The 7675-nt window shown below is 35.8% G+C and overlaps 1 non-coding gene across 1 annotated transcript; it reads right to left on the bottom strand.

Annotated features, from left to right (window-relative positions):
- Positions 1-4541: 4541 nt before the first annotated feature.
- Positions 4542-4648, bottom strand: LOC148791601 (small nucleolar RNA R71). Its single transcript, XR_016076839.1, has one exon. It is a non-coding gene; the product is annotated as a small nucleolar RNA R71 (small nucleolar RNA).
- Between the last annotated feature and the right edge of the window lie 3027 nt (positions 4649-7675).

Genomic DNA, 7675 nt, shown 5'->3' with positions numbered 1-7675 from the left:
GTAAATTATTTTTGAAGATTTTTCAAAATTTAAAAAAATATAACAAAAATTGATTAATTTTTTAAATTTTTTATAATATCTTGTGATTTCTTTTTTTCTGGAATGTTTAAATTTATATTGATCTACATTTCTTATATTCAAAATCACATTTTTTTATGTTATCAATAGACTTGTAGAAATTTCATAAAGATATTTGGGGCTACTTGTACCCCAAATTTTATAAAGATATTTGTGTTTTCAGTAGATTAAATTTATGCTAATCTATTCTGGTTTGTATCAAGAAAGGTATAAATGCTACTTGTGCCCGTTTGGGTTGAACATTTATTAGATTTTAAATGGGCCCAAATAGGTTTGGAGTAGTAGAAATATAAAGAGTATAAAAAATGCTTGCAGTTTTAGGAGATGTATCTGAATATGCTTTGAATGTATGTAGTGGCTACATTAACAATTGAATTTGACAAGGATTTTTACACATCAATGAATATCCTCCGGATACTACTAATCAAGGATTTGACATTCCATCAGTTGTTAGATTTCCTGACTTCCGAGCAAGCATGCATTATCTGAAAGACAACTCAAGAAAGTCAGTCCTATTGTCAAATTTCTAGGAAAAGAATCCACTTCTGTCTTATACAGAAATCTTGCTTGTGATTCTTGCTACACCTGATTTTAGCATGCTATACACTGTCATAACAATCGCATGCACAGTATTTGCTTTGTATTTTGGATCACTGCTCAATGTGTTAAAGGAGACGTGTTGGTGAGGAAGAAAATTTTTAAAGGCAGTGTTTTCGAACCGCAATTGATCTAGATGGTTGGACCGTTTCAGATAACTGGTTCCGTTTCACCCTCAAATCAGTCTTCAGCTAAATATCATTGGTTTAATTAGCAACCAGATGATCCAAATGATCAAACTGTTGACCCGTTTAATAATTTTTGACAGTTTTCTTATTTTAATTATTTTTTTATTTTTTTCAGTTAGAACAGACTATCCATTACTGTCAATCCAGAAAACTGATGGCCAAAATAATTCCCGATTCCAAATCGTTTATTAAAACCTTACTTAAAAGAAGCTAACGATATGCTTCCCAACTTCTGTCCAAGTTGTCTGCAGAGTTACGTGGAGAGTATAAATTAGGTTCACCCCAGTCGTCATCTTCTTCATCATCCTTATTGAATCCAAAGCTTATATTCAAGGTTTTGTTCTTGGCTGAGATTGCAATTGGTTGGCATTATTATTTTGAATGATATATAGTCATTGTTAAATCAACACATTACGTCTCTTATACAATACGTGATTGAAGCGGGGGCAATTTTAGTGACATAAACAAAAACAAAATGAAAAATGAAAGTTCTCTTGTCAGATGTTCTAACATTGAATTGTATTCAAATTTCCTTGATATATTAATTGAACGAACTGGTTGGGAATGGATTTCTGATTCATTTAGCCAGTACCAATAGTCTACAAAAAAGAAATCGAAAACCAAGGTGGGAAAGCGATGCTTGTCTACTGAAAAACCTTTTTTTTGTTATCTAAACAAAAAGAAAGATGGGGCATTGAGATATCAAGTAGGGAGCCCGTCAAAAACAAGCGACAACACCAAGGTGGGAAAGCGATGCTCGTCTACTGAAAAACCACAGAAATCGAAAACCAACAGAGCTCTTGTGTCACTTAACTGAGGATACAAACGTAATTAAGATTAAAAGGTTTTAGTTTGGAAAAGCTAAGGAAGCGAGACAAGAAGAAAAGGCAAACTCCATCTACTGAGTACTGAATGGCCAGTCGTGCTTGCTCAGAGATACAGATACCTGCAAATTCTTAAAACAATAAGCAAAGAAACAGTGTTCCTTTTTAATTAATTTACGGAAGATTTTTTCCTTACTAATGATTTTTATCAACTTCTATGTTTTCGGGTCAGTTAGGTTTTAAGAGAAAATGGAAAAGAAAAAAAAAATTGATCAGAAAGTTTAGCGAGGCATTTTGGTAATTTAACACCTTCCATCATCTGACTTAACGGACCAGGGGATATTTGTCGCAACACAAAGGTTGTTTTTGCCTCTCGGTCGTGGGTCACCAATTCAATTGTCTGGGTCAAACGGGTCAGACTGTCCCACTTGTATTTAAAGTGTGTGTATATATATATATATATATATATATATATATATATATATGTGTGTGTGTGTGTGTGTCTATAAATATCTATTTTATCAATAAATAATGTATAAATATGTTATATTATGTTATATGTATTTTTATATTTAATTTATGTTTTCTTAACTCAGTTTTTAATTTTTTATTTATGAAAATATTAAAATTGCAATTTGAGGCCAAAAAGAGGCATTTTTCGCAAAAGTAGTGATGAGAGGAGAATTTATCATATTTTTATCCCCAATTACTCTGTCTTTTATACTAAATTAGTACATAATTGGACTTATATTTATGTTCAGGGCATGAAAGAAAGCATCGAGAGCAAAGAAAGACAAATCAGATGATTTTTCACAATTTCGACATCATTCAGTGATCTAGGCCTAACTCGCGTCTCCGAACTCCGAATATACTAATTCAAGACCCACTAGAAAGATAAGAGAAAACTCCACAACTTTCGTATTTTGGGCTTTTACTGATTCGGCCTGCATCGAAGTCAAATCCGGGCCCGAAGTCGGGGCAATTTCGTAGGAAGGCCCAATCTGCAGCTGAAGCCCAACTCGCAGAAAAGCTTGGCTAAAGCCCAATTCGCAGAAGAGGTCTATTACGAATCCAAGAACAAGAAACTAAGAAGAATCCTTCCAGATCTAAATTCTTGATGTAATCTTAGAGAGATAAAGGGATTGAGTTCATTAGATAAAGAGATAAGATTAGAATTAGGATAGGACTTTCCATTCTTGTAAGATTAACTTCAAGAGGAAGTAAGAGACCACCCCCCTCCCCTTCAATCTATATAAAGGAGGGGGCGGACCAGCTAAGGGCATCACTCAATCACTCACTTCCTGATTTGAATCAAGAAGCAAGGAGCAATCAGTCAAGAAGGGTTCAAGAAAGGTTCAAGAATTCAAGAAACTTCAAGAAGAAGGTGGCGGCAAGAAGAGGAGATCTCAGCACCATGGGCGAATTCAAGAGTTCTTTCTTTCCCTTTGTTTGTTTTAATTCTCTTATCATGAACTGATTTGTTTCTTGCTAGGGCTGAGGAAAGCTTAATTATGTTAATGAATATATTTTTATCTTTATGATTTATCCAAGATTGTGATTTTCATATAGTCTATGAATTATTGTGCTTAATGCAATTAAGAGCTTGACCACCTCTTAATTGATTTGAGTTATGTGAATGAATCGAGAGAGGAATTCACATAATCGAATGAATAATTCATAGTGTGAATTGAATGGTATATAGAGATATATATACATGATTCATTTAAATTTCATCGTCTTCTTGGACTTAATGCACTTCCATCTTGAAAGTTCTACTCGAGAGATCGAAGGGCTACCTGATGGCCGTAGGTTTATTATATCTCAAGAGAGAATATTAAATAAAATTGGAAAGACTTCAGCTTATGAGAATGACAACTAATCTTGGTAAATTGAACCCATAAATATTCATTGCATTGGTTAGGTAGACCAAAAGCCCTAGCGATTCCATCCTTTGCAGATTCGATTAGTGATCACCTTCGCTTTTATTTTCTTATGCTAATTTTTATTCTCAATAGTCCTTGTTCAATTCTGAATTTCGGTTGCCCAAATAATTAGGGAAGAATGTGGTTCTAATACTTAATTTGTTAAATCCCCGTGGGAACGATATTTTATACTACTTGATAACTAGTGCACTTGCTAGGGTTATATATTTATAGCTATCAAGTTTTTGGTGCCGTTGCCGGGGATTTAATCCTAAAATAATATTAGAATTTGTTAACCTTGATTAATATGGACCTTTTATTTCTGTTATTATTTTATTTTTATTTGTTTTTATTTTTGTTATTATTTTTATTTATTTGTTCGAATTCTGCTGGTTCAGATTTACTAGTGCATGACACGCACTAGACAGGAAGGATTAGCAGAATTCGATCCTGAGATTGAAATGACCCTTCGCTTGTTACAAAGGGCCAACAAAGGAAAAGCAAGAGAAGAAGTTGTTATTTGCGAACCAGCCATAGAGATAGAATGAGAGATGGAAGAAGGAAATCACACCCTCTTGGACTATGCTTGTCCAAACATTGATGGGGTGACATCCAGCATTTGCAAGCCTACCATCCATGCCAATAATTTTGAAATAAAGCCTGCAATAATTCAAATGATCCAAACTAGTATTCAGTTTAGTGGGTTACCAAGTAATGACCTTAATGCACACATTGTTAACTTCCTTGAAATATGTGATACATTTAAACACAATGGAGTTAGTGATGATGCAATTAGGCTTAGATTATTTCCTCTTTCATTGCGTGATAGAGCTAAAGATTGGCTCAACTCACTCCCTGTAGGAAGTATCACCACTTGGAATGATCTAACCTAGAAATTTTTGGCTAAATACTTCCCACCCTCCAAAACAGCAAGGCTAATTAATGATATTACTACTTTTGCTCAATTTGAGAGGGAATCCTTGTATGAAGCATGGGAAAGATTTAAGGAGATGCTTAGGAAGTGTCCTCACCATGGGATACCAATTTGGCGACAAATACAGACTTTTTATAATGGTATTACCCCCTCTAATATATCCTTTATTGATGCAGCCGCAGGTGGTACAATCATGAGGAAAACTCCAGAGGAAGCATATGACCTAGTGGAGGAGATGGCATCAAACAGCTACCAGTGGAGCAATGACCAAACCAATCAGAGGGGAGTACACCACATTGATTCCTTTGCAGCCCTATCTGCGCAAATAGCTAATTTGAATAGAGACTGGATAATTTTAGTATTGTAGCCATTAGTACACCATCTAGCATCTCATGCGATTTATGTGGTCAAATAGGACATGCCAATTCTGATTGTCAAATAAATAGTCATTTTATTTCTCATGAGAATGCTAATTTTATCTCTCATGCTGGCAGGCAAACTATAACCCATATTCAAATACATACAACCTAGGGTGGAGGAATCATCCGAACTTTTCATGGAGTAACAATCAGCAAAAAGCACCTATGGGTTTCCAACCACAGCCGCCCCCACAAGAAAAAAAGAACAATCTGGAGGAAATGATCTCTAAGTTCATTAATGCCACTGAAGCAAGGTTCTAAGAGCAAGAAGCATCGATTAAAAACTTAGAGGTTCAAGTGGGGCAAATTGTAAGCATGTTATCAGAAAGGAAAGAGGGAAGGCTACCCAGCGACACAGAAAGGAACCCTAGAGAGCAAGTAAACGCCATAACTTTAAGAAGTGGGAAAACAGTTGGCGAAATTCAAAGAAAGGACAAGGAAGCTGAAGTGGCCGATCTACAAAAGGAGAATGAGGGAAGTACCCCTAAACTGAATTTACATGAAATTAAACTTCCTATTCCCTACCCAAGAAGAGTCTTGAAAGCTAAATTAGATAAGCAATTTGAAAAATTTTTAGAAGTTTTCAAAAAGATTCATATTAACCTTCTTCTTCTTGATGTTTTCTCACAGATGCCGAAATATGCCAAATTTCTGAAAAAGGTAATGTCCAACAAAAGAAAGTGGGAGGATGGTGAGATGGTAAAACTAAACGAAGAATGTTCAACAATTCTTCAAAAGAAATTGCCCCCAAAGCTTAAGGATCCAGGGAGTTTTTCTATACCTTGCACCATAGGGAATACTGAATTTGAAAAAGCTTTATGTGATTTAGGTGCTAGTATAAATTTAATGCCTTATTCTATTTTTGAAAAACTTGGACTGCATGAACTAACATCTACAACTATTATCCTGCAATTAGCTGATAGAAGCATTAAATATCCTAGGGGAATAGTAGATGTTTTGGTCAAAGTGAGCAATTTTATTATTCCTGCTGATTTCGTTGTGTTGGATATGGAGGAAGATAGGACACTGTCGTTGATTCTAGGGAGACCTTTTCTTGTTATTGGTGATGCTTTAGTTGATGTGCGAAAAGGTCTACTTACCCTTAGAATCAATGGTGAAGAAGTGGTGTTCAATGTATTTAAAACCATGGAACATCCCAACACAATTGAACATGAAATTTATGCAATTGATAGCATTGATGTTGGTGCAGCCGAAGTAGACACATCTAAATCAGAAGACACGCTAAAAGTTGCACTTAACAATAGTCCTAATCAATTGCAACAAGCAGAGCAGAACTTTGTACTAAAATCAGAATTGCGAAATTTGACTTCTGAGCCAGATTCTTTTGAAATTACAATTCATAATACATCTTTACTTCCATCTCACACAAAACCCCTCCCATCTATTATGCAGGTCCCTATTCCAGGTTTAAACCCACCTATGAAGGATGAAAGGGGGAAACATCGGAAGTTAAAAACTAAGTGGGGTGGACCCTTTAAAGGGGCTAAAGTATTCTCTCATGGAGCGATTGAAATACATAATGATGATGGGAGTACATTCAAGGTAAATAGACAGGGGTGGAAGCATTACATCGAAGGAGAACAACCCATCCACCATGGGTCCATTCTCTCCTTGAAACCGCCATGAAGGAAAGGTAAAAGTCAAGCTCATGACTTAAAACGAGCGCTTATGGGAGGCAACCCATTAAGTTTAGTTATTTGTTTGTTTAGTTTTTTTTATGAGTGTGTTTTTCTTCTCTGCTCGTATCTCACATCTGTAGGCTCTCAACGAGGCATTCAGGGAAGTCCTCTTAAATCTCTCTCCTTGTTCTTGTTATGCATATTCCATACATTGAGGACAATGTATATCTTAAGTGTGGGGGAGGATTAAGGGGTTGATAAAATTTTTGAACTCTAGTATGCTTTGATCATCACTTTTTAACCTTTCCTTTTGAAATTTCTGCTCCTTAGAGACTTGTTTTTGAATAATTGCAAACCACCTTGAATCATGTGCTTATGCAGGATAGATAAGAAAGGATGCAGGCAAATCTAGCTGAAATTTCTGGCTGTGGAAGGCATCTCAGTAGTTTGAATGATCAATGGGCAAGATGCAATACAGATTTGACCCTTGTGAGCATTTGGTTTCTAACGGACAAACATGGGTTGATTATTTTAGAACTCGTTTTATTAGGCATGTTAAGACCACGATAATGAGTTCATGTATTGGAACGTGTTATCCAAAAAAAAAAAAAAAAACTCGTGTGAGATGGAGCATAAAATGCACTCACACCGAGAGAAGAAAAGAGCTAGTGTGAGATGGAGCATAAAATGCACTCATCCCTAGATCCCAAACCCTAATTCACCTTTTGATGCATTGCACTCATGATAAGTGGTGGAGATGTGACACATAAGCAAGCTTATGGTAATAATATTCCTTGCTTTGTTTTGAAAAACCATGAGAGGGTATTTTTTGAATCTTGCTGCATGTGATTATGAAAACAAGGAGGGCTTACTCTAGCCCTAAATTATTCATGCGAAGAGATGCTTGTTTCCCTTGATTGTCGATCTCACTTGGGGACATGAGGATTGGCGATTTAAGATTATTCTCTGCCAAGTTAAAGAGGAAAAGAAGTGGACGAAGGGAAGGATCATGAATACTGGTCAAGGCATGCGGGAGAACCAATACCCTGTTGAGAAAAATCCAAGACCATCTT

The sequence above is a fragment of the Nelumbo nucifera genome, chromosome 5 (genome assembly GCF_055504915.1).
Source record: "Nelumbo nucifera cultivar China Antique chromosome 5, China Antique-T2T, whole genome shotgun sequence".
Lineage (NCBI taxonomy): Eukaryota > Viridiplantae > Streptophyta > Magnoliopsida > Proteales > Nelumbonaceae > Nelumbo > Nelumbo nucifera.
This window is presented reverse-complemented; position numbering and strand designations above follow the sequence as displayed.